Source organism: Ailuropoda melanoleuca, chromosome 8 (genome assembly GCF_002007445.2).
Source record: "Ailuropoda melanoleuca isolate Jingjing chromosome 8, ASM200744v2, whole genome shotgun sequence".
In the NCBI taxonomy this organism is placed as follows: Eukaryota; Metazoa; Chordata; class Mammalia; order Carnivora; family Ursidae; genus Ailuropoda; species Ailuropoda melanoleuca.
Window position 1 is genome coordinate 42,148,350 of NC_048225.1, and position 26,175 is coordinate 42,174,524.

The 26,175-nt window shown below is 37.9% G+C and overlaps 1 non-coding gene across 1 annotated transcript; it reads right to left on the bottom strand.

Moving 5' to 3' along the window:
- Positions 1-1,803: 1,803 nt before the first annotated feature.
- On the bottom strand, positions 1,804-1,909 carry LOC117803565. The gene has a single exon (XR_004627517.1). It is a non-coding gene; the product is annotated as a U6 spliceosomal RNA (small nuclear RNA).
- Positions 1,910-26,175: the final 24,266 nt, after the last annotated feature.

Here is a 26,175-nt window from a genome sequence, read left to right on the forward strand (position 1 = left end):
TAGCTGGGACAAAGATGGCCTAAGAAGCAGATTCTCAACACCAGCTTCTTGAACCAAATCATTCAGCACCCAAGTGGTAGCAAGGACCCCATTGCTGGTAAACAATGAGGTGGAGCTAATCCCCAGCAAACTGCAGCGCCATAATTACTAAGATGTCATCAGGTGGATTAGGAGAGAATATAGATGGAAAGAAAGTCTGTTGCTCTTGTGTTCGAAAGACATGAGATTGTGGAGTCAGTTACTTTCCAGAAACTCTGTAGGAGGAAACCTTATAGGCTTGAGTCAGCCAATACTCATCTCAGGATTTGGTGTAAAAGCTTGAAGACCTCCAAACAACAATCAAAATGATCTTCATTTCCTTCAGCTACAGAATAGAGAGGATGGATGCCGAAAATCAGGCCTAAGAGTTGATTCTAGGAGAAGCAGACTTTTAAAGGAGACTGACTTCACAAAGCTAGCAAGTCTCCTCCACTAAAATCAGAATTCTTGAAGGAAAGTAGTCAGACACTGAAATATAGAAGGAGATATTTGGACAGATGCTCTTAAGAGTCTTGACCCCAAAGATTCTTCTGAAACTGTAGTCCAGAAGGAAAAGGCCCTTACCCTTTCCTAGGGGAGAACAGCTTCTTGCCACATCAATGTTCCACCTGAGTAGGATGTTTTATAAGGTGATGCTTTTCCTTCTCAAATTCTGCTCCCATCTGCCCTCATTGCTTCTAGACAAACAACTAAGATCAAGTCTCAGTATAAACTGAGTAGAAAAGTAGCAAAGTTCTATGTTGCAGGATGAAATGGATTATTAATCAAATGAACTACAGAGCCTGGCTAATAAGTACTGGTAGGAATCTGGAGAATGTTCCTGATTTGGTCTTGAGATGCAATCAAGGAGGACAGAATGTAGCACCAGATGATAGATACTCTATTTCTTTGAGAGCACTCTCTAATGAGTTAATTTTTAATATTCTGGCAAGTGAACTTGGAGCTGATCCCAATACGCTACTAGAATAGCTCTTTGAAGCTGGAAAACAATGTTGGCCTGAAATAAATGATGTGGAGATGCCAGAACTACCTTGGCAAAGTATCCGGGGAGAGTTCCAAGGTCTCAGAGAGGACGGCATATTATAATGTATTTATTTTGTGATGTCAGAGAAACTACCAGCTGATTATGTTCTCAGGAAAGCCCAAACACACTCCCTTCACTAAAATAGTAAGAAGCGTCCCCACAAGAGGGATACCAGCATCAATGAGAAGCTCTGTGGTGACTCTTCTCTGTACAGATTTGAGATTGTAAGTATGTTGCTGAGTTTCACTGGGAATGACACGGACATGGTTAAGATTCACTATGTGGGGCTCCATCTCACATCCCTGAGATCATGATCCGAGCTGAAATTGAGTTGGTGGCTTAACTGATGGAGCACGCAGGCACCCCAAGAGATTTTCATTTTTGATTGAGCTTCAACCGCTAATAGTTCTTAAAACATCAAATCATCCAGGCAATAATTTTCATTACTATTCAATCTCTTTTTTTCTTTCTAAACATCCACTGAAATGTGATGTCTAATATGCATGGTGAGATTAGAACTGCCTTCTAACCCTAATCCACCACAGAAAATTGTGATTTACACAGTCTTCAAAATGAGTATCCATTGATTTATTGATTCCCTTACTCCCCCAACAATTATTTATTGAACGATGACTTTATTCCTAGCGCTCGGCTAGATACTTTTCTGGAGATACAAATGACTAAGTTGTGGTCTCAGATCTTTTATTTTTATTTTTTTTGCAAGAAGATCCTATAATCTTTAAAATATGGAATGCTTCATGATTTTGCATGTCATTCGTGCACAGTGCCATGCTAATCTTCTCCGTATTGTTCCAATTTTAGGATATGTGCTGCCAAGTTTAGCTCCGTGTCTCAGATCTTAAGGTAGGAACTCAAATATGCAAACAATTTACCATGTATCAAGAGAGAAGTCAAATGTCCAAACCAAGATTATCTCTTCTAAAAACATAAGTTGTTTTTAAATGCAGGGACTGCAGCTCCAATTGTGTTTAGGGAAATAGAATGTATGTGCCTACCATTCTCTTCCTAAAACACCGGAATTGTAGCCACACTAGACTGTTTTGTTCAGCTAGTGCTTCCTGCTGTTTACAATATTCTTTGCGGTTTTTTGGCCTGGAAATCCTACCCATTCTTCAAGGATTGGCATAATGGCACAGCCTTGTAGCCTTGTAGGTCTCTATAAGTAATTCAAATCTCTTTCCACACTTGCTTAGCTCTTGATTCTCATCACTCACATGCTACATTATAGTGATATATTAACTGTTATTTATAGAATACATACTATGGGACAGTCACTGATATGTACACTTTCCTTTATTATGTCTTTTAATCCCAAGACAACCCTACATGGAATTACACATCTCCTCATTTTATATATGCAGAAATTGAGGGACATAGATACTGAGCAACTTGCCAAAACTCACACAGCTACAGACTGGTAAGGCAAGGAGTCCAACCCTGGGAGCCTAATCACAATGTCCCTGCTCTTAACTGTGACGCTCAACTGTCTCCTCTTAGATTTCTGGACAGGGCAATGTTCTGAATGCAGAGCACAATAGTCAGCCCAGGAAATGCTAATAGAGCCTACCATATGCCAGACACTGCTAAGTACCTCTCTTACCTACTGGGAGAGGTGGTGTCCTCTTGTGATAATACATGAAAAACACTTGCATAGCACCTAAACCATAGTAAGTAATTGATACATGTGGTTATTATGATACTATTCTGTCTGTTTAGTTATTTATTAAATCCAATTAGTGGGAATAAAGATCTCAGATAAAAATGGCAGATATTTTTGGAGGTATCAAAATTAGGACAGTAATAAATCTATAGAGATAGAAAGAAGATTCATGGTTGCCCAGGCCTAAGGAGATTAGGCGTAACTGCTAAAGGGTATAGGTTTTCTCTTGGTGTGATGGTAATGATCTAAAATTGATTGTGGTGATGCTCACACAACATTGTGAATTTATGAAAATCCATTGAATGGTATACTTTAATGGGTGAAATGTATCATATGCAAATAAGTAATAAAGTCGTGATAAGAAAAAACTAGGACCATAGGAAAAAGAGGTATGTGGTTATCGTTTCCCCCAGTGCATGATCTTGACCCTCCATGGAGAATTGTCCTGCTGTTCTTCCCCTGGAAGGAATCTCACGAGGTGCCCTTTACCACTGCTGGCATCTGCCCAGGTAGTCATCACATCTGAATTCATGACTTGCTCTCAGATATTGGAACTAGGGTTATACCTGGATTTGGATTCGGCTACATCTGAGCTGTTGGGGTCTGAAAATATCCTTTGTTTTCTGGGCTCCCTGGGCACAGAAAATTCCCCAACATTAGAAAGGAGTGTAAGAAATCCCAACAAAAAGGTCAGAGGTGTTTATGGACTAAGCTTAAATAACTCTCAAAGATGAGGGCAAAATAGGTCTGGGAAGTAGGTACACACCATCTCACTTGATGAGTCTGAAAATTTCCATTTCAACAAACCAACTTATTTCATTCAATTGTGTTGATTTTCAGAATATTAATCCCCAGGCCCAGGCCTTAGTATATTTCTAAGTGCAATATACTCCTTGAAACTGTAATTAATGGTAGACATAAGACTCTGGAATTCAAGTTTCCAACTGGCCCAGATTATGCTTTCTATTAAAACAAAATGTTCTTACAAAAGGGCTTAAAGAAAGCATATGAAAGTATTTTTTCCCAAATATTAAATATTGAAGCATTCTATTGCTTGTAATACAATACACTGTTTTCTGTTTTTTTCTTGGACTGCACTTTTAAGAAGTTACTTTATACCAGATGTATTACATCAGCCAATTTGTATTCCCTGAACTCTTTAATCAAACAGCTATCAAGTGACTGCTCTGAACAAGCTGCTGCATTTGGTGTGTTTAAGTAGATCCCATGTCAAGGTCTCTACTAAAATGCATAGTGCTTATTATATGTTAGTTTCTTTCCTTCCTCTGTGATAGTTGTTGTCATGGAAACATGAAGACTTAAAGTCATGGGTCTGTGCTCTTTAAGTTTTGCTATTTCCTTGGGGAGATGGGGATGGGTTAACAAGACAGGCAAAAGATATGGTTATGGATAAAAAAAAAAGGTCGTTTCTGTCCTACTACCTGACATTCTTCATTTTTATTTTATTATTAGAATAAATGTTAATAGTTATTTATTGCTCAGGTCTTATATCTTTTCTAAATAAAATGTCATTTCATCATTGTGATCTCCCTAGGGAGGCGATGGGTGATTTCATGATTTATGGATAAGAAAACAGGATGATAGAGAACAATGGTCATATATCATATGACTCTGGATGGGACTTTTAGTCAGTGTATCTGCTCTTTTGGCCACAGTGGGCTAATCAGAGTACCTCATTCTTCCTGGCTAAAGTAACAGATCTAGGGGTATGCTCGTGATTCAACTAAACCACTCAAAGTTCTCTCTTGTGCCTTCCCCTCCAAAGCTTTAAGAAAGGGGTCCATGGGAAATGGTCATAATTTTCTCACACCATAGAACATGTGACAGGTGAGCACATGCCAATATGTATAAAGAGTCAAAAATGAGAGAAAGGAGGGCAGGAAGAAATGAAAACCTGATCTGAGTCCCTTAGCCTAGCTGTGCCTGAATCCTGACTTAACCTTTAACTAGCGTGATGCAATAAATTCCTCTTTGGTTTCTTTGTTCCTCTGTTCAGGGTAGGTTAAGTTGATATTCTGCCACTTGTAACTCAGATTCCCCCAACTAATATGGCCACGTGGTCATTAAAAGTGGAGCTAGTGATGTTGAGCATCTTTTATGTATCTGTTGGTCATCTGTGTGTCTTCTTTAGAAAAATGTCAATTCAGGTCCTCTGCCATTTTTAAATTTGAATTATTTGTGTTTTTTGTGTGTTCAGGTGTATAAGTTCTTTATATGTTTTGGATATTAACCCCTTATTGAATATATCATTTGCAAATATCTTTTCCCATTCAGTAGGCTGCCTTTTTGTTTTGTTGATGGCTTCCTTCACTGTGCAAAACTTTATTTTGATGTAATCCCAATAGTTTAGTTTTGCTTTTGTTTCCCTTAGGAAACAAATCTAGAAAAATTTCTATGGCTGATGACAAAGAAATTACTGCCTATGTTCCTTCTAGGATTTGTATGGTTTTAGGTTTCACATTTAGGTCTTTAATCTATTTTGAGTTTATTTTTGTGTATGGTGTAAGAAGATGGTCCAGTTTCATTTTTTTGTGTGTGTAGCTGTCCAGTTTTCCCAACATCATTTGTTGAAGAGACTTTTTTTCCATTGTATATTTTTGCTTCCTTTGTTCTAGAATAATTGACCATATAATCATGAGTTTATTTCTGGACTCTCTATTCTATTCCATTGATCTAAGTGTCTATTCTTGTGCCAGTACTATCTTGTTTCAATTACTAAAGCTTTGTAGTATATCTTGAAATCTGGGATTGTGATACCTCCAGCTTTGTTTTTCTTTCTTAAGATTGGTTAGGCTATTCATCACTAATTATCAGGGAAATGTAAATTAAAACCACAACAAGATACCACTTTACACCTCTCAGAATGGCTGAAATCAAAAACACAAGAAAAAACAAGTGTTGGCAAGGTTGTACAGAACAAGGAATCCTCATCCACTATTGGTAGGAATGCAAACTGACATAGTCACTGTGGAAAACAGTGTGGAGTTTCCTCAAAAAAATTAAAAAAAGAATTACCAATTGATTCCAGTAATTCCACTACTGGGTATTTACCCAAAGAAAATGAAAACACTAATTTAAAAAGATATGTGCACCTCTATGTTTATTGCAGAATTACTTGCAATAGCCAAATTATGGAAGCAACCCACTGTCACGGTAGATGAATGGGTAAAGAAGATGAGGTATATATATACAATGGAATATATTCAGCCACAAAAAAAGAATGAAATCTTGACATTTGCAATGACAGGGATGGAATTAGAGAGTATAATGCTAAGCGAAAGTAGTCAGTCAGAGAAAGACAAATACCATATGATCTCATTCGTATGTGGATTTAATAAAATAAATGAACAAAGAAAGGAAAAGAGAAGACAAATGAACAAACTAGACTCTTAAATCCAGGGAACAAAGTAGTGGGTGGGTGGGGGGATGGGTGCAAGAGAACATTAAGAGTGTACTTATCATGATGAGCACTGATAAATGTACAGAATTGTTAAATCACACTGTATATCTGAAACTAATATAACACTATATGTTAATTATATTTGAATTAAAAAAGGGGAGTTAAGACTTGTATCCAGTGTGTCTGTGTACATGGTCCTCCTAGTCCATGTTCTTGACCATAATGTTTATTTACAATAACAACTCCCACTTAAATGGAAGACTCTGGTATTGGAAGCTTTACTTCAAGTATTCTTCTAGTAGGGAAATATATAAAGACATAGTTGATGGAAGAACAGGTGCTTTATGCTAATAATAACTAAACAGTCAGTTTCCCCAAAATAAGTAGATAAATAGTGACAAGTGGTTTACAGAATAAAAATAAAACACATAATTACTTTCAGGGACTAGGTGACATTGTGAAATTACTGTTGAGGAAGTTCTAATAGACACATCATACCACATGTTGTATTTAAATTAACATTTAAAAATTAATATAAAAATACTTTAAACAGATGGTGTTTACCTATAAAAATCAGGAGGTAGCTGTTCTTAAAAGTCCATAAAGTATAATCTGGGAATCTCTCTTTCAGAGAGAGAGAGAGAATATTGAGTGGGATCAAAGAAGATGGAAAATAAAAGACTCGTAAAAACATAATGTGGGGTCATAAAATCTCCCAAAAGAAGCGTAAGAAGGAATTTGAGAAATGCTTTAAATACTGATTAATTTGAACGGAAGTGATATTCAACTATAATCTTTGGCAAAAGAATCAAAGGCAGAGAACAAAACTTAAGCTACATTTAGAAATGCTTTATTTAGACATAAGTACACGAAGATCTACAGTGAGGCTATGGGGGACATAGCCACTTGAATATGACAAGAGAAGAAAATAATGCTCAATCACAGGTACCGAAAAATCCTCATAGTGGATTATTATTTAAAATATCATTTATTTGGTACCTATTTTTTGCCAAAGATGTACATATGCTACTTAATCTCCATAGCAACAGAGATATTTAGAAAGTCCTAATCAGAGAGATATTTAGAGACTCTCCAAAGGTCACACAGCCAGCAAGTGGCAGAGCCAATCCTCAAACTCAGGACTAGCTTCCTCAAAAAACTTTATTTCCAATATGCTTCCTTCCATGTGACCATATTTTATACGACTATAGGTTTAGATGGCACTGATTTTCAAGTTGTATATTTCGTGTATGTATCAGTTAAGGTTCAGTAGAGAAACAGACATTATACAGTAAATTGAGCAATGAATATTTAACATAAGGAATTTCTAACTAGCAAAAGCAAATTAATTATGAAGAGAGTTAGAAAGAATCCTACAGGAATAGCAGGTATAGGGAAAAGCCACTACTGTGGCTAAAGGAGAGCATCGAAAGAAGGAAAACGCTTGGCAGAGCCTGCCCACTTTCGACTTCTTGCCTGAGACCGACATCCAGACTTTGTTACAGAAGGTATTGCTGATGCTCACTGGATGGTGGAGGAGTTCACTTGGGTGCCTCATGCCTTGGCTGATGAGCAGAAGACCACTTGTTGGGAAGTTGCTTGGTGGTGTGCTGCTGAAACTCACTGGAGGCTGTGCACGAGTAGGTCTCCGTCATCGCCAGTGCCTCTGGCAAGAAACCTGTCTGCTGGTAGGAAGGTGACATCCGGCAGCACTGGTTCCAGGAAAACAATCCCCTCCTTCCTATAGTATTTTTCTAGCACGCTGCACTGGCAAAGCCTTTACACTGTGCCTGCTGGCAAAGGAGAAATGTTTATTGTGTCCAGCTGTAGAATCAAAATGCCAGGAAAAGAGAGTGGATTTGGAACACAGAGGCAATAAGCTGTAACTGGCCAAGTGTATTAATTAGGATAAGTCATGATAATTGTGGAAACAACTACAAACCATTAATGACAACATAATGAAGGATCACTTCTATTTAAATTAAGTCATGATCTGGTCCCAGGTGACTGCAATGCTACTCTTCTACAAGCAGAAATTCAACTATTTTGGCTTCTTTCCTTGTGTGGCTCCACCACTTTGGAGTCCTCTGTTTCTGGATGTGCAATAGGGGAGAGAGAGAACATAAAAGATTGAGGAGCACACTCTAAAGCCAATCCTATAATTTGTCCAGGGTGAACTGACCAGAGCTTAGAACCTTCCACAGAGTTGTAAGAGTGGCTGGGAAATGTACTGCCAGAAAATGAAATGAATACTGTTCATTAACAGTAGCCTTGTCTCTCCTGGTATAGGGAAAAGCCCTATACCACTAGATTTCAAATGGTTGGCCTGTTATTGCTGTTTAAGTGAGTTGTTGTACCGCTGTGTCTTAAATAACTCAACTTAAGTATAAAAATAATAAATTTGCCTCAAAGTAATGCTGTGGGATTTAAAAAAAATTTATATAAAGCACAAACAAAAGGACATACATAGGCATTCAGTAAATATGAGAGACCTTAAATCAATAATTTTCAAGAGTGAAAGAGGGAATGGGATATGTATGAAAATCTCAAAGTGGTGGTGACAACAGGGAAAATATTCAGTTTTATGGTTTTATATTTGGAAAACTAAAATACCTAACAATTTTGTTATACAAATCTCAGATGATTTAAAAATCTTCTGTGGATGGGATATGCAGAAGTTAATTTCACAGGATGGATTTGCAATGGAGGGGCATGGCTGATGGGAGTAAAATGTAGAAGGTAGAAAGGTGCTAGGTGAAATGACATATCAGAATCTGCTGTGTGTCTGTGAGAGTAAAAGTGGGTGGGAAGAGAAGAGAGTGATGATTTAGTACTTATTAAAAGGTCGGGGTGCCTGGGTGGCTCACTTGGTTAAGCATCTGACTCTTGATCTCAGCTCCAGGTCTTGATCTCAAGGTCATGAGTTCAAGCCCCACGTTGGGCTCCATTCTGGGCATGTAGCCTACTTAAGGAAAAGGCAGCAGAGCGTGGATTAAGGGAGGTTGAGATCTGCTGCTATAAATGCTTGTTAGGTATCTACAGTAGTCCCTGCCTTGTTGGTAGTTTCAGCTACTGCCAGTATGCCCTGGTTTGGAAGCAGATGATCCTCCTTCTAACAGTGGGATCAAGAGTAGCCTAACCCTGTTCCTTCCCATATGCCTATGTCGCTTGCTTCACTGCATGCCATCACATGGGCATTTTATCATCTTATGTGATCACAAGAAGGGTGTGTCCTGTACAATAAGAAACTTTGGGTGAAAGTGCATTCACATAACTTTATTACAGTACATTGCTATAATTGTTTTATTTTATTGTTAGTTGTTAATCTCTTATTTAATGAATGAATTAAACTTTATCATTGGAATATATTTATATATATGAAAAGATATAGTATATATGGGTTTCTCATTTCAGGCATTCACTGTGGGTTTTGGAACCTATTCTGGCAGATAAGGGGGAACTACTGTAATCTATTTGAAGCATTTAGAAGAATCCCTAGAATCCTGAACTGAGAAAATGCTGTATTATTCTGGTATGAATTAAAATTCAAATTATCACAAGGCAAGACAATTATCACATATCCCTATGTGCCAAGGGTTTTTCTGCAGCAACCATACATTTAGATTTAGAGAGATTAAACCCGACACTCTTGTCCTAAAAGAATGTCAAGCAGTGTAAGTGTTGGAGGATGCTCATGTGGCATATTTTAACATATGCTCTCATTCATTAAGCTGCCTTGAAAGGGAGCCCACTCTGTGTATGTATGTATAGGTATGCACACGTGCACCCTCACATTGTGTTTTAATTTGACTACGCTCATACTTTGGATTTGTTTACTCTCCTCAGGAGATTCTAATTGATAGCAATGGAATGTTAATATAATTTAAGCAGAATTCCCACCTATGTCCATTTTAAGTTCTCTTTCTCCCTCCCTCCCTTTGTTTTTGGAAAGGCACAAAGACTGAGAGACTCAAGAAGAGGCAATGGATTTTGTGAAAATTGAAAAACAAAAGAATATGACAAGGAAAGGGATTTCCTTGAGCTCTGGAGTGTAAACATCACTGAATATTTAATAACAAACCAGGCTTGATTTTAATCAGTCTATTTTTCATAATTTTATTTCATTAAAAATATATTACATATAATCAGTTTGCATAAGAGAAAATTTCATAGACAAATTTCTTATTCTATGGAGATTGTGTTTGATATTTTGTATCAGTTATAATTCTATTTATATTTTAATAATTAGTAAAACAAGTAGAAATTGTTAAAAGAGCTTTATTTGAAATAAAACAAACATATAGAAAAGCATTTCCATTTTCATCAGTCCCATTGCGTGCTCAATTTAGAATAAAAATGATTTAAGATAGAATTAGCTTCTCTAAAAAGAAGTTTTTTAAAGGTTTAATTAGTTAACACAGTGATACATTAGTTTCAGGTGTACAATATAGTGAGTCAACACTTCCATACAGCAGCCCGTGCTCATCACAGCAAGTGTACTCCTTAATCCCCATCACCTATTTCACCCATCCCCTCCTCCCTCCGGTAACCATCAGTTTGTTTTCCATAGTTCAGAGTCTGTTTCTTGGTTTGTCTCTCTCTCTCTTTTTCCTTTGCTCATTTGTTTTGTTTCTTAAACTCCACATATGAGTGAAATCACATGGTAGTTGTCTTTCTCTGACTGACTTATTTTGCTTAGCTTAGTACTTTCTAGCTCCATCCATGTTGCTGCAAATGGTAAGATTTCATTCTTTTTTATGGCTGAGTAATATTCATTGTATATATACACCACACCTTCTTTATTTATTCATCAGTTGGTGGACACGGGCTTTTACCATAATTTGGCGATTGTACATAGTGCTGCTATAAACATTGGGGTGCATATATCCCTTTGAATTAGTATTTTTGTATTCTTTGGATAAATCCCTGGCAGTGTGATTGTTGGATCATTAGGTAGTTCTATTTGTAACTTTTTGAGGAACCTCGATACTATTTTCCACAGTGGCTGCAGCAGGTTGCTTTCCCACCAACAGTGCAGGAGGGTTCCCCTTTCACCACATTCTTGCCACACCTGTCGTTTCTTGTGTTGTTGATTTTAGCCATAAAAGAATTGTTTTCTTAAAAATTTGTTTTAGTATTATGTATTAAGAAGACACAATATGAAGGTGGACTATTTTAAAATACTTTGGCTCCTGTATTTGGTTCTATGATCCATTTTTATTTAATTTTTGAGTATTATGTGAGGAAGTGGTCCAACTTCATTCTTTTTCATGTGGATATCCAGTTGTCTAAGCAACAGTTGTTGAAAAGACTATGCCAGCACTTGATTTTGCCTGAGAGACGAAGCCTCAACTGAGGCCTGACTTTCAGAGCTGGGACCCATTGTGTAGCCAGCCTCCATATTCTCAGAGGCCACTTCCCTCTCGTGGCCTAAGGGGATGCTGCTGATCCAGGGAAATATTGGAAGATTTGAAAATAGGGGTGGTAAAACAGAAAAGGGAGCACATTCAGGGTAGCCCTCTCTATACTTCTGTCCTCCTTCTGGATTGGGGGTGGGTGCAGAAGGCACTAGCCCAGAAGATAGACGAATATGGGAGAAAATGGACACCATAATGACCAGCTACCACTTGGATGCATTAGTAGAGCTTGAGCAAACCCAAGCTCCTGTGATTCTCTATCCCTTCAGAGATGGAGAAGTTTCCTCTAAGTAGGAGGAGATAGTCTTCAGCACAGGGGGTAAAAAAGAGTTTCTGAATGAGGTCCTTGCTGTAACTGGGTTCCTATTCCCTGTTCCACTTTCCTGCCCTGATTTGGCTCAATTTTTTTTTAAAAAAAATTATTTATTGGGGCACCTGGGTGGCTCAATAGTTTGAACGCCTGTCTTTGGCTCAGGTCATAATCCTGAGGTCCTGGGATTGAGTCCCACATTGGGCTCTCTGCTCAGTGGGGAGCCTGCTTCTCCCTCTCCCTCTGCCTGTATCTCCCCCTGCTTGTGCTCTCTTTCTCTCTCTGTCAGATAAATAAATAAAATCTTTAAAAAAAATAAAGATTTTATTTGAGAGAGAGAGAGCTTGTGTGTGCATGAGCGGGAGAGGGGCAGAGTGAGAGGGAGAGAGAGAATCTCAAGCAGACTCTGTGCTTGAGGGCTCAATCTCACCACCCTGAGATCATGACCTGAGCTGAAACCAAAAGTCAGGTACATAACCGGCTAAGCCACCCAGGAGCCCCGGCCCAATTTTTAATTTTGTTGCTTGTATTCTGACTTTGGAGTTGTAAGAATTCTTTAGATATTCTGAACAGAAGTCCTTTAACACTTTTCTAGATTGAAAGTATTTTCTCCTAATATGTGGCTTGCATTTTCACATTATTTTTAGTGTTTTTAGAAAAGCAAAAGTTTTAAATTAGTTGAAGAGTAATTTATTACTTTATTCTTTTGTTTCATATATTTTGTGTTCTAAGAAATATTTGCATAATCCAAACTCATAAATATTTTCTTATATGTCTACTGAATCTTAGCTTTTATTTTTAAATCTATGATCTATTTCAGAATTATTTTCAGGTAAGAGGCAAGAGTGGAGAGAAAAAAGTGAATTTGTGACAAAAAAACAACAACAACAACAACAACCAAACAAACCTTTTGTGGGCACCTGGGTGGCTCAGTCAGTTAACCATCTGCTTTCAGCTCAGGAGATGATCCCAGGGTCCTGGGATTGAGCCCCACATTGGGCTCCCCATTCAGCAGGGAGTCTGTTTCTCCCTCTGACCCTCACCCTGTTCATGTTCTTGCACACGCGCTCTCTCTCTCTCTAATGAATAAATAAAAAATCTTAAAAAAAACCTTTGCTACAATAGACAATTAAAACACTCTACAACACGTAGTGCTGTACATAGGTGATGGAAATCCTGCTGATGCTGTGTGAGGAGATGGAAGGGGTCTCACCAGACTGGGCCACCTGGCGGGGAAGGAGTTCAGTGGAAGCCCTTTACCAGTGTCCTTACATACACGAATATTCATAGCAGTCTTATTTGTAATAGCCAGAACCTTGAAATCAACCTGGATGTTCTTTGGGTGAGGTTTAACCAATCTGTGGTATAGCCATACCATGAAATACTATTTAGCAATGAGAACAAACCATTGAAACACACAACTTGGATGAATCTTCATGGAATATGCTGAGTGAAAAAATCAATCACAAAAGGTTACATACTGTATGATTTCAATTATATAACTTTCTTAAATGATGAAATTTTGAAAATGGAGGACACATTAGTGATTGCCAGGTGTTAAGGGGAAGTAGAGATGGGGAATGTAGGAATGGTTTCAGGCTGAGACCCCTGGCAAGTAAAATACAAAAACTGCAGTTTTAAGGGGGCAACAGTATGATATTTGTGGTATTGGAACTGTTCAGTATCTTAACTGGGATGATGGATACACAAACCTATATGGCAGATGAAATTGTATTGAATTTAACACACACACATAAACAAATAAAATGGAAAATCTGAATGAGCTTAACCGACCATATCTATGTTATTGTGCTGGTTGTGATATATTCTATAGTTTTGCAAGCTGTTACCATTGTTATAAACTGAGCAAATTTTACAAGGGATTACTATGTATTATATCTAACAACTGTATATGGATCTGTGATTATCTCAGTAAATATGTCAATTAAAAAGTAAGAAAATTGAGCCAAGGATTTTAACATGCTTTTATTTAACCAAAAATACACATATGTCATATAAAAATCCATGCAAAGTTACTTAACATCATTAGTTATTAGGAAAAGCTAATTAAAAGCCATGAATAGTTATTAGGAAAAGCTAATTAAAAGCCAACAGAGAGGAGTCCTCATTTATTGCTGGCTGAAATGCAAAATGGTACAGCTACTTTGGTAAACAATTCAGTAGATTTTTAAGATAAAAGTTGAACATAGAGCTGTCATATGAACCAGATATCTTTCTGTTAAGTATTTACCCAAAATGAATGAAAACTTGTCAAGACAAAAAATTGTACATAAATGTTCATAACCTAGTAGCTCCAAATGGAAAATAACCCACTTATCTATCTACTGATGAACTGATAAACAAAACATGTTATATATATAGGATGGAATACTATTCATCAATATACAAAATGAATGAATTATTGATAAATGCATTAGCTTGGATTGAAAAATCATTATGTTAAATGAAAAAAAGCCAGACACAAAAAACTGTAACAATTCTATTTATAGACATTTTAGAAAATGCAAAACTATATTGACTTAGATCAGATTCGTCCTTACCAAAATTATGGAAAGAGCCCAAATAAACATTGACTCATGAATGGATAAAGAAGTTGTGGTGTGTGTGTGTATACATATACATACATAAAATATACATACATACAATAGAATATTACTCAGCCATCAAAAAGAATGAAATCTTGCCATTTGTAGCAATGTGGATGGAGCTAGAGTGTATTATGCTAAGCAAAATAAGCTAGTTACAGAAAGACAAATACCATATGATTTCACTCATATGTGGAATTTAAGAAATAAAACAGAACATAAGGGAAGGAGGAAAAAAGAGGGAGGCAAACTCTGAGACTTTTAACTATAGAGAACAAACTGAGGGTTGCTAGAGGGGAGGTGGGTGGGGGGATGGACTACATGGGTGATGGGCATTAGGGAGGCACTTGTGATGAGCATTGAGTGTTATATGTAAATGATGAATCACTAAATTCTACTCCTGAAACCAATATTACACTATATATTAACTAACTAGAATGTAAATAAAAACCTGAAACAGACAAAAATGCTAACTCATTCCAAGAAAAAAAAAACAATGTAATAATGCACTATTAGAATAAAATAATGATATATTTTAACATTATCATATTGATAAGGACAAAGAAAGCAGTAGGGAAAAGATAAAATCCTGGTGAGATGAACTTGTAGGAATGATTTGCTGCTTTACAGGATTGCGTATGTATACCTGTGTGTATACATATATAAAAGGATGCTGAATGGCTACCTGTCCGACAGGTATAAAATGAATATGATTTTAAGTTGAAAAAATAAGTATCAGGCAAAGGAGATGCACGCTAAAACAGGAAAAAAAAAAAAAGATTAGTGGTTACCAGAGGCTAGGATTTACTAAAAAGAGACATGGGGACGTTGGGGCCATTAGAGATATTCTTTTTTTTTTTTTTTAAAGATTTTATTTATTTATGTGACAGAGAGACAGCCAGCGAGAGAGAGAACACAGCAGGGGAGTGGGAGAGGAAGAAGCAGGCTCCCAGCAGAGGAGACCGATGTGGGACTCGATCCCGGAATGCCGGGATCACGCCCTGAGCCGAAGGCAGATGCCCAACGCCTGCGCTACCCAGAGATATTCTATATCTTGATTATGTAGTGGTTACATAACCATATGTGTATTTGTCAAGAAGTATTGTGCTGCACATCTAAAATGAGTGACGTATATTTGATGTAAATTACACCTCAACAAAGCTGTTTTAAAACATCTTTAGGAAAACCATGAGATTTTCCTATAATTAAATCGGGGACTTCTGACTTATGTCTTACTGTCTCAGTTTGCTTTAAATATCAGAATTGGAAGGAATCTTAAACATAGATATCTGGGTCACCCTTTTATTTTCAACAGGATGAAAATGAGGTTTAGAGAAAAAGTGTTTCCCAAGGCTTCACAGTTGGTTAATAAGAAGCTTGGACTAGAAGCCACTCTCTTGAATTCCTAATGTTTGTTCTGAGGTTCTTCATTATACAGTAGTCTCATCTGAGGATACTGACCATGCTTTATCAATCTTTTCTCTTGAATTCTCAGCTGCCCTTTCTACTTACAGTCACCCAGGTTGGGCCTTCTGTATATGGCACTCAGTGTTGTGTATATTGTTGATTTAATTTCAGAGCCTGACAGAGAAGCTAGGAGAAGGGACATTACAAGGGAAAAAGGATAGAGCATCATCATTCATTATGCATCTAGTACCTCAATTTTACTGCATACAGATGAAAAAAAAAGGATATCTTATCTGTTCTAATTTTAAATTTCAGTATAATGCAATTAATTTCAGATGTTTTAACTAAAACATCTAATATCTATTAGATATTTTAATTCTACAATTTTCATTTGATGGTCTTTTATAAGATCAATTTTTAGCTAACTTTTTAATCTTTTTGTCATCCCCCCCACCTTAGTCCTATTTATCATAAAGTCCACATTACCTAACTCCAGCAGCTTAATGACTTGTGGGCCTGTTTTTGCTTTCTGTTTTAATTTTCTATTTTGCTTTTTTGGTTATGCAGTCTCTACTTTGTTGGTCTTACTAATTTTTAAAAAGTTTGATTGTCGGGGCGCCTGGGTGGCACAGCAGTTAAGCGTCTGCCTTCGGCTCAGGGCGTGATCCCGGCGTTATGGGATCGAGCCCCACATTGGGCTCCTCCGCTGTGAGCCTGCTTCTTCCTCTCCCACTCCCCCTGCTTGTGTTCCCTCTCTCGCTGGCTGTCTCTATCTCTGTCGAATAAATAAATAAATAAAATTTTTGAAAAAAAAAAAAAGTTTGATTGTCTGTTAAAAAATAGACTTCAGGGCACCTGGATGACTTAGTCGGTTAAGCATCCGCCTTCAGCTCAGGTCATGATCTTGGGGTCCTGGGATCAAGTCCAGTGTTGGGTTCCCTGCTCAGTGCTACTCAGCGGAGAGTCTGCTTCTTTCTCTCCCTCTGCCCCTTTCCCCTGCTCTTGCTCTCTCTCGTGTGCTCTCTCTCTCTCAAATAAATAAATAAAATCTTAAAAAAATAGACTTCAGATGATATCTTTCACCCTTTTCTTTGTAGGTAGGGAGAGTGGGGGCCTGAATCAAATCATGGGCAGTTCTGAGTCAAGGCTGAGATGCAGCTCTATCAAGGGTGAGCTTATCTTGGTTCTGCTTATCCCCCTTTCAACAGGGAGCCCAGTATATTCCTTACTTCTCCTCGTGGGTATAGAAATATCCCCTTCAATTCCCAAGACTCCCAAATCTGCTCAGCCCTTGAGAGGCTTTTCACTTCAGTTTAGCCACCTGCCCCATGTAGCCTAAGTATTCAGCACAAGTCCCAAGGGGAAAGCTGGAAGTAGCTTTGAAGCCATCTCAAGTTTCCTCCAAATACTCTGCCAGGTTTTCTGTACCTACCACAGATTCAAAGCCCAAATTGTCAGACTCCTGTCCAAGTGAGAACCAACAAATGGCCCTAGGGTAAAGGAAGTGGAGAAGGTCAGGCCCCGTGATGAGGCTCCTCTTCTGGAATTTCAGTTTTTTAGTTCTGACTGCATCTGAACCTTTCGGCTACTTTCTAATGTATTTTCTAAATTTTATAGGTTTATTTTTCTAGTTTCTCTTGTCAGGAGCACTGACCCACCATTAGCTAGTCTTCTGTACCTGAAATGCAAATCTAACTCAATGGAGTAAATGTCAGTAGGTAAAATGTCAACAATTTAAGTACTTTAAATTGTCAGAAAACTAAACCTGGGGATGCAGGATTTAGAAGATACATCTAGTGACTTTTCATTTTGTCAAAAATTAATATTTTGTTTTCATATATTTACAATAATATTACCATTTTTGTTGACATTTATTATACGCCAAGTAGTGCTCTTAGAACTTTATTTATATACATCATCTCTTTTAATCCTTGCATCAATACTGAAATGTGGGCCAACTATTCCCACTTTAAAAATGAGGTTGTTGAAACACAGGGAGGTCACAGAGTTACTGAGAGGGAAAACAGAGATTTGAGACTGAATTTTCTTTCTCTCAACCACTAAACCAAACTAGCTCACATGGGAACCACTTTTACAATGAACTGCCTGTTGCATGATTCAGAGTGTACTCTCCAATGATGGAGTAAACTTCCTAAGACCATGTAATTTTTAATTTTTGATTTCTCTTTGATTTTCTGGTTGACCCATTTATTGTTTAGTAACATGTTATTTAACCTGCAATCATTTGTGGTCTTTCCAGAGTTTTTCTTGTGGTTGACTTCTAGTTGCATAGTTTTGTGGTAAAAAAAAAAAAATGCATTGTATGATTTTGATCTTAAACTTGTTGAGGCTTGTTTTGGGGCTAATATGTGCGCTATTCTGGAGAATGTTCTATGTGCACTTGAAAAGAATGTGTATTTTGCTGTTTTAGGATGGAAAGTTCTAAACTTATCTGTTAAGTTCATCTGGTCCAGTGTGTCATTTAAAGCCATTGTTTCGGGGCACCTGGGTGGCACAGAGGTTAAAGCGTCTGCCTTCGGCTCAGGGCGTGGTCCCGGCGTTATGGGATCGAGCCCCACGTCAGGCTCCTCTGCTATGAGCCTGCTTCTTCCTCTCCCATTCCCCCTGCTTGTGTTCCCTCTCTCGCTGGCTGTCTCTATCTCTGTTGAATAAATAAATAAAATCTTTAAAAAAAAAATAAATAAAGCCATTGTTTCTTTGTTGATTTCTGTTTAGATGATCTGTTCATTGATGTAAGTGAGGTGTTAAGGTACCCTACTATTATTGCATTATTATTGATTAGTTCCTTTATGTTTGTTATTAATTGTTTTATGTATTGGGTGCTTCCTTGTTGGATGTATAAGTATTTACAATTGCTAAATCTTCTTGTTGGATCAACCTCTTTATTATTATATAGTGTCCCTCTTTGTCTCTTGTTAGAGTCTTTGTTTTAAAATCTATTTTGTCTGTTATAAGAATTGGTACTCCAGGGGCACCTGGGTGGCTCTGTCAGTTAAGTGTCTGCCTTCGGCTCAGGTCATGATCTCGGGGTCCTGGTATGGAGCCTTGCATCAGGCTCCCTGCTCAGTGGGGAGTCTGCTTCTCCCTCTCCCTCTGCCTTGCCCCCCTGCTCATGCTCTCTTTCTCTCAAATAAATAAAATCTTAAAAGAAATAAGAATTGCTACTCTGGCTTTCTTTTGATAGCCACTTGCATGATAAATGTTTCTACATTTATTTTCAATCTGTAGTTGTTCAGGTCTAAATGAATCTTTTGTAATCAGCAGAGATGGGTCTTATTATTTTATCCATTCAGTCACTTTATGTCTTTTGATTGGAGCATTTAGTCCATCTACATTCAACATAATTATTGATAGATATGTATTTATTGCCATTTTATTACTTGCTTTGTAATGGTTTCTGAAGATTTTCTACGATTTTTTTTTTGTCTTTCTTTCCTGGTTTGCTTGTTTTCTTTAGCAATATATTTAGATTCCTTTCTCTTTATTATTTGCATATTTATTAGTGGTTTTTGATTTGTGGTCTGTGTATTCTGCATATAGCAGTCTATATTAATTTGGTGGTCATTCAAATTTGAACCCATTCTTTACTCCTCTCCTCCCCATGTTTTAGGTATACATGGTGTAATTTTTTACATCCTTTTATTTTGTGAGTTCTTCCAATCAAGAAATCCCCTTAAATATTTCTTGCAGGGCTGATTTAGTGATCATGCACTCCTTTAGTTTTTGTTTTTCTGGGAAACTCTTTATCTCTCCTTCTATTCTGAATGACAGCCTTGCTGGATAGAGTATTCTTGGCTGCAGATTATTGCCATTTAATAATTTGAATATATCATACCACTCCCTTCTGGCTTGGAAAGTTTTGGCTGAAAAATCCCTGAATGGCCTTTTGGGGTTTCCCTTGTATGTAACTGTCTTCTTTTGTGTTGCTTCTTTGAAATTTTTTCTTTATCACTCTATTTTGCCATTTTAATTATATGTCTTGGTGTGAATTTGCCATTGCTGATTTTGTTGGGGGTTCTCTATGCTTCCTGGATTTGGCATCTTTGCCTTCCCCAGATTAGGGAAGTGTTCAGTTATTATCTCTTCAAATACATGTTCTGTTCCCCTTTCTCTCTCTTTTACTCCTGGGACTTCTATAATGTAAAAGTTATTATGTTTGTTGGAGTCATTGCATTCCCTAAGTCTATTCTCCTTTTGTATAATTCTTTTTTCTCTCTTTTGTTCAGCTTGATTACTTTCCATTACTCTCTCTTCTAGGTAACTAATTTATTCCTCTGCTTGTTCTTGAGGGTAATGGTCTTATGAAGAAGAGATCCTATAGTGCACTGCAGTATAGTGTCCCCTATTCTCTAGAGCCTGGTACTTTAGTGTGTGTCTCCAATGTGTGCTGTGTGTGCTCTGCTGTTCTGTCCTGGCCACTTTATCCTTTAGGCCAGCCATCTGTGGTTCTCTTTGTCTGTTGTAGTCAGTGTTTGGTCTCTGGCCTAATGTGGTGTGTTTTGACTAGCTGTGCTCTGATCTGCTTGTGAAATGATTCCTGTTGCCACCAGGGCTGGTACCGAGGCTCCACAAAACTCCTCGGTCAGAAGATGTGATGTAAGCAGGGGGTTTGAGCCAGTCTTCTGAGGTAGGGGGCCCACCACACTGGGACTGAGGCAAGAATGACTGGGAAGGGCAGTTCCATTGGAGTGCAGGGGCAGGGCTTGGTGTAAACAAGCTAAGTGGTGAGTGTCAGAAATGTGCTGGTCCTTGCAGGTGGATCTGTGTTTATGCTGAGGGGCAGGTCTGGGAAATGGTGCCTGCCAGTTCCTTTTTTCCTGGAGGGGTCTCTCTGTGAATGTTGCCTCTCAGGGACACACTCTGAGATGAGCAGATAACCTTCCCACTGTGTGCCCCAGATGCTCTTCAGATCACTTTTTCTAGGCTGGGTATCTGTGGTTGCTTGCCTGCCTTCTCTCCAAGAGCAGCCACAATATCCTCCAGGCTCTATCTAAGCCAAGCCTGCTGACCTTTAGAACTTTAGGCTTTAAACCCTGCTAGTTGCAAGAACTCATGAAATTCAGACCCTCTCATTTTACAAGACAACTGTTGTGGGGATTCATTTTTCCTACATGCTTCCCCATTTGTTAGTCTGTCTTTCCCACCTCTCTGTGGCAGCACTTCCCACCCCACCCCAGTGACCACAGTCTCCCAAACTGTCTCCGTACTTCCTACCTTTTTTGATAGGGCCTCTTCTAAACCTTTAGTTGTGGAGATTGTTCTGCATGTCTTCAGGTCAATTTCTGGGGTATTTAGGGTGATTTGATAACTATCTAGTTATATTCATGGAATGAGGTGGGGCTAGGGTCCTCCTATATCATGGCCATCTTCCAGACTCTCCAATTAAGTTTCACTTTGATGGTGGATGTAAAATGTACAACATCATCCATCCCATATTTCCTGAAAGGTCCAAATAGAATCTCTTGTAAGTATTTTCCTAGAGGAAATGAAAATAAACTATGTGAAGTTCCTTTGGAAAATAAGAGTAATTTGGGGGAAAATTATCCTTAGGCAAAGTTCATATTTCTTAAAAACCTTCCAAATCCAAAGTGGATTACTTTTCTAACAATACAGATTTTAAAAATTATTATTACTGGTTATTTTTCAAGATAGGTCAAGAGTCAAAAAAAAAAAAAAGTGAGTCTTGGGGACATATGCCTCTTCCTTCTAAGGATATAACATGGCATTAAACTAAGTTAGGACTGAGGACCAAAGTCAGAAATACAGAAATCAAGATCAATAGAAAGTAAAAGCACTCGTAGAAATCAAGATCATGTTATCAGGCACAAGTCTAAACAGAGAAACTAGCGACAGGTGTGGGAATTCATGAAATAAAGATAAGCATAAATGACCTAGCTGGGGATGGCATATTACCAAAACAGAAAGAAGTAGCTGTGCTCTTTATCCTTGAACCCTGGTATAACCTGGGTTTAAACATTAAACCCTGATTATCTAATCTTTACAGTTATGGTCCACAGGAATAGAGTTAGAGACAAAGATAGGGGAAGGTGGGAAGGTGGGTGTTGCCAAACACAAGAGGGAAATTGAGCACATAAGATCATTCATTTCACACTTCAAGGAAAATACAGTACATGATAGAGAGAAGCCTGTTATAGTCTGAATGCCTGCAATATCCAGAGCCCACAGAACCAAGCAGGTTTTTTGGTGTTATTATTTTTTGTTTGTTTGTTTGTTTTTAGCTATAGGTGGAACTGATGTGCCCAATATAAATTCACTTCTCTGGTTATTGTAGATTAGATCTGAGATAGGCAGCTCACCCAAAGGTGGTCAGTCAGTTTAGGCTAGCCAAAAGTCTGTGATGTTACCTAATGAGTACACTGTGGCCATAGGGTCACCTGGGGACCCAACCAACCATCTCAATAAATCAATCAAATTTTCTTTGAAGAAGTCTAAACTCGAAAAATATAGGGAGAAAGCTGGTTAATTGGTGGTGCTGGAAACAAAGGAAACAATTTTTTTTTTTGTCAACCACAAAATGGAGCCCTAAAGTAGGGATCAACACATCCTTTGTATCTTGTGTGATCTCTAAATTGTAGAATCCTTCTAATCTTCATGAGGTCTGGCTGTGTGAAAGAAAGTCCTATCTTCTTTTGTGATCTTATGAACTCTTGTAATTTTAGGTATCTTTTCTCAAACTTTATTCATTTGTATACTACCTTTGAAATACAGGCTTCTGAATAGAGGCTATCAGATGTTAATCATTCACCTTGAAGAGTGTATTCTTGGTTAGGGATTAATTCTTTTTTTTTTTAAGATTTTATTTATTTATTTGACAGAGACAGCCAGCGAGAGAGGGAACACAAGCAGGGGGAGTGGGAGAGGAAGAAGCAGGCTCCCAGCAGAGGAGCCTGATGTGGGGCTCGATCCCAGAATGCCGGGATCACGCCCTGAGCCAAAGGCAGATGCTTAACGACTGCGCCACCCAGGCGCCTCAGGGATTAATTCTTATATTAATTTATCCTACCTATGGTGAAGACTAGAATTAACTAGCATCTACATACATAACATATTCTTTAGGATAAAGTACTTGAAGTAAATGAAATAATATAGTAAATAGCAAAGCCTGGTCTTTTCCCTGGGACACCCTTGCTCTGGGCCTTGTGGCAGGTGAGAACTTCATCCAGAGTTCAACACTTGGGCAGATGACCTCAGAAAAGAGGCTTTGAGAATTAGGTATTACATTCTAGGCATATTTGAGCAATAGGGCACATGATGCCTTTCAGAGGAAAGGCAAAATTGACAAATGTTCTTCTTCCCTCCTCTCTGTCCCCCTCACCCCCTTAGCTGTATTAAAAGTTATATCGTGAGACTTCTTTTTGTGGACATCCCTCCTTCCCTCCCATTGTTCCCATAGCATTGTTTAGCCCACTTTTTAATTTTCATTTTTTCTGTAAAAATACTAGATAATCATGTATTGAATGCTTACTAGGTTTTGGGGGCTGGAACTGTGATAAGCGCTTTACTTCTGTTTCAGAAGTCTGAGTTCCTTAGAAACAAGAAAGTGCCCTGCTTTGAGGTTTGGGTTTGGGACATAAACACAGGTACTCCTAGAAAAGACAGTGGAAAAGCCAAAAGAAACCCTCTATTTATCTAACTCTTTATCTGTATTTTTCTGTTTGGCCATCTAATTGACACCAAATTCCTGTGCTATTTACTAAGGTGTTAAGGAAGTTCAACCAAAGGATTGGCCATTTGATTGATCCAAAAACTCTGTGACTTGGAATCTTACTCAGGCTTATATCCCAGCCCTAACACCCAGCTCTTGAAAAACTTAAGGCCTAGTAATTGCATATGCCAGGTCTTCACCAAGACTCAATAGAATTAGGAAATCTTAATATCTTAAACCTTAACACGTAGGTGTTGAGGCAGAAGACCATTTACTTTGTGCATGGGCACAGGAGGAAGTGACAGCATCAACCCCCATTTTCACATATCCTCCTTGGACAATGATTGTTTTACTTCCTCATTGAAAGTTTGACTTGTGATGGATGATACAACATTAGTGATTCTTCCTGGACCATTCACATAGCAGTTGATGGGCTTCTGTGGGAAAAGTTGGGAAGCTGTATAAGGAAGAAAGGAAGTCAACAAGGAAAATGTGCACCAGACAGCCCAAGTCCCTGACTAAGGCTTTACACATAATAGTATTTTTGTTTCCCCTTCACCTTCTAGGCCACCGTACTTCTTCCCTTTGGTTAACTCACTCATGAGGTTGCTATGGTAAAGCATGATTTATTTCTTATTTACTCATCTGCTAATTCTTGGTATAACAAAATAAAATACCATTGAAATTTAGTATGTTTTTGTAGTTTTGTTAAGCGAGACATTAAAACTTTCCTTCTTAAAATAATATTTGCAATACTTTATGATTCCTAACTATTCCATTTATTTATCTCCTAAGGCAGCAGAATCACAATCATGATTTAGGACTTCCTAAAATGCATTTATTATATCATTTAGCTCTCAACAATAACCTTACAAAATAAGTATTAATACTAAATCACATTTTCAAAATGAAAAAATGGAAGCTTAGGAAGATTTAGTAGCTTACTCAAGATTGTACAGTTAGTAGGCTATGAAGCTAGAATTCAAATCAGCCTGCTGACTCTAGTTGTTACAATGCTACATCAACTTGCCTTCTTAGAGGTTAATGACTGCCTCTGGACATTTACCCCAAATTTACCAAGAAAGGGAGGTTCAGGGGTAAGAATAGCCTCAACTCAGGTCCTTCTGTAAAGCAGGGCGTCAAACTTTTTCTGTAAAGAATCAGATAGAAAATACCCTAGGCCTCGCATGCTTTATAGTCTTTGTCCTAACTACTTAACTCTGCAGCTATAGTACAAAAGCAGCCGTAGAAAATATATAAGCAAAAGGAAATAAGCTGTGTTCCAATAAAACTTTATTTATAAAAATAAGTGACGGGTGAATTTGGACTGTGGGCTATAATTTGCTGACTACTAGTATAAAGATATCTTCCAATGTTGGTGATGGGTAGTAAGGAGGGCATGTATTGCATGGTGCACTGGGTGTTATATGCAACTAATGAATCATCGAACTTTACATCGGAAACCAAGGATGTACTGTATGGTGACTAGCATAATATAATAAAAAAACATTAAAAAAAAGGTATCTTCCAATGATCATTGCCCAATGATCTCTCTCCTTCTTTTTTTAGAACAAGAAATCACTACTTATTTCTTACAACCATGTGGATTGCTAAAACTATTTTCCTCAAAGACATAACTTAAAGTTAGTGAAGTTTACTCAGCCTTCATAATAATGTTTAACTTCTTTATAGCATTTGGTACCAGGTGGTGACATAATTTAATGGAAATATAATTAGGTTTGGAGCCAGAATATCTGAGTTTGAGTACTGCTTTTGTCATATATGAGCTATGTGACTTGAAAATCACTTTGTTTCTTGTGGCATTTTCCCTTTGCTCCTTCAGATACATCCTCTACTCTTTACCCTGCTCCTTGCCCTTGGAGGCCTACCTTTAAGAACTGCATCCATGAGTTTCCATGCCTTCTGGCTTTCCACTGGATTTGGCCAATGGGGGGAATCAAGAAGAGATGAAAGTAAGAGAGACGAATGAGGTTGGTTTTCTCCTTGTAGGGTCATCAAGTCTGGCTGATTGCCTTGCCAGGATGTCATTGCTTCTGTAAAGGCAGTCCCTTTAAAAGTCTTTTTCTCCAGATTCTAGTAACCATTATGCACTGGTGTATATCCTATCCATTGTGATTCCTTACACCTGTTCATTCTTTTAAAATAGTCCTATTATTAAACTCTTATCAAATTATCCATTTTGAGTATGTTATCTATTTCCCACCAGGCCCAGAAGGATATGTTTCTTTGCATCTTAATTAATTGGGACCAAAATATGCAATCTGTCCACCTCACAGCCTGTCTGTTTTTCTACTACTTTATTAAACAAAAACTCATTCAGTGAAATTATGTTCCAGGTCCTATAGTAGGCACTGGTGCTATCATTATGGCCAAAATGTGGCACTCTCAAAAATTCCCAAAGAGCTGGAAAGAACCACACAAAATAACAGATTGCTATACAGACAATTCTACTATCAAAGAGTGAAGAAAGCAACACAACAGGAAAGGGAAATGTTGTGTGAGGGAAGCAGAGGGGCTCAGAGAAGGATCCAGGTTATGTACCCTGGTCCTGAAGTGCAAAAT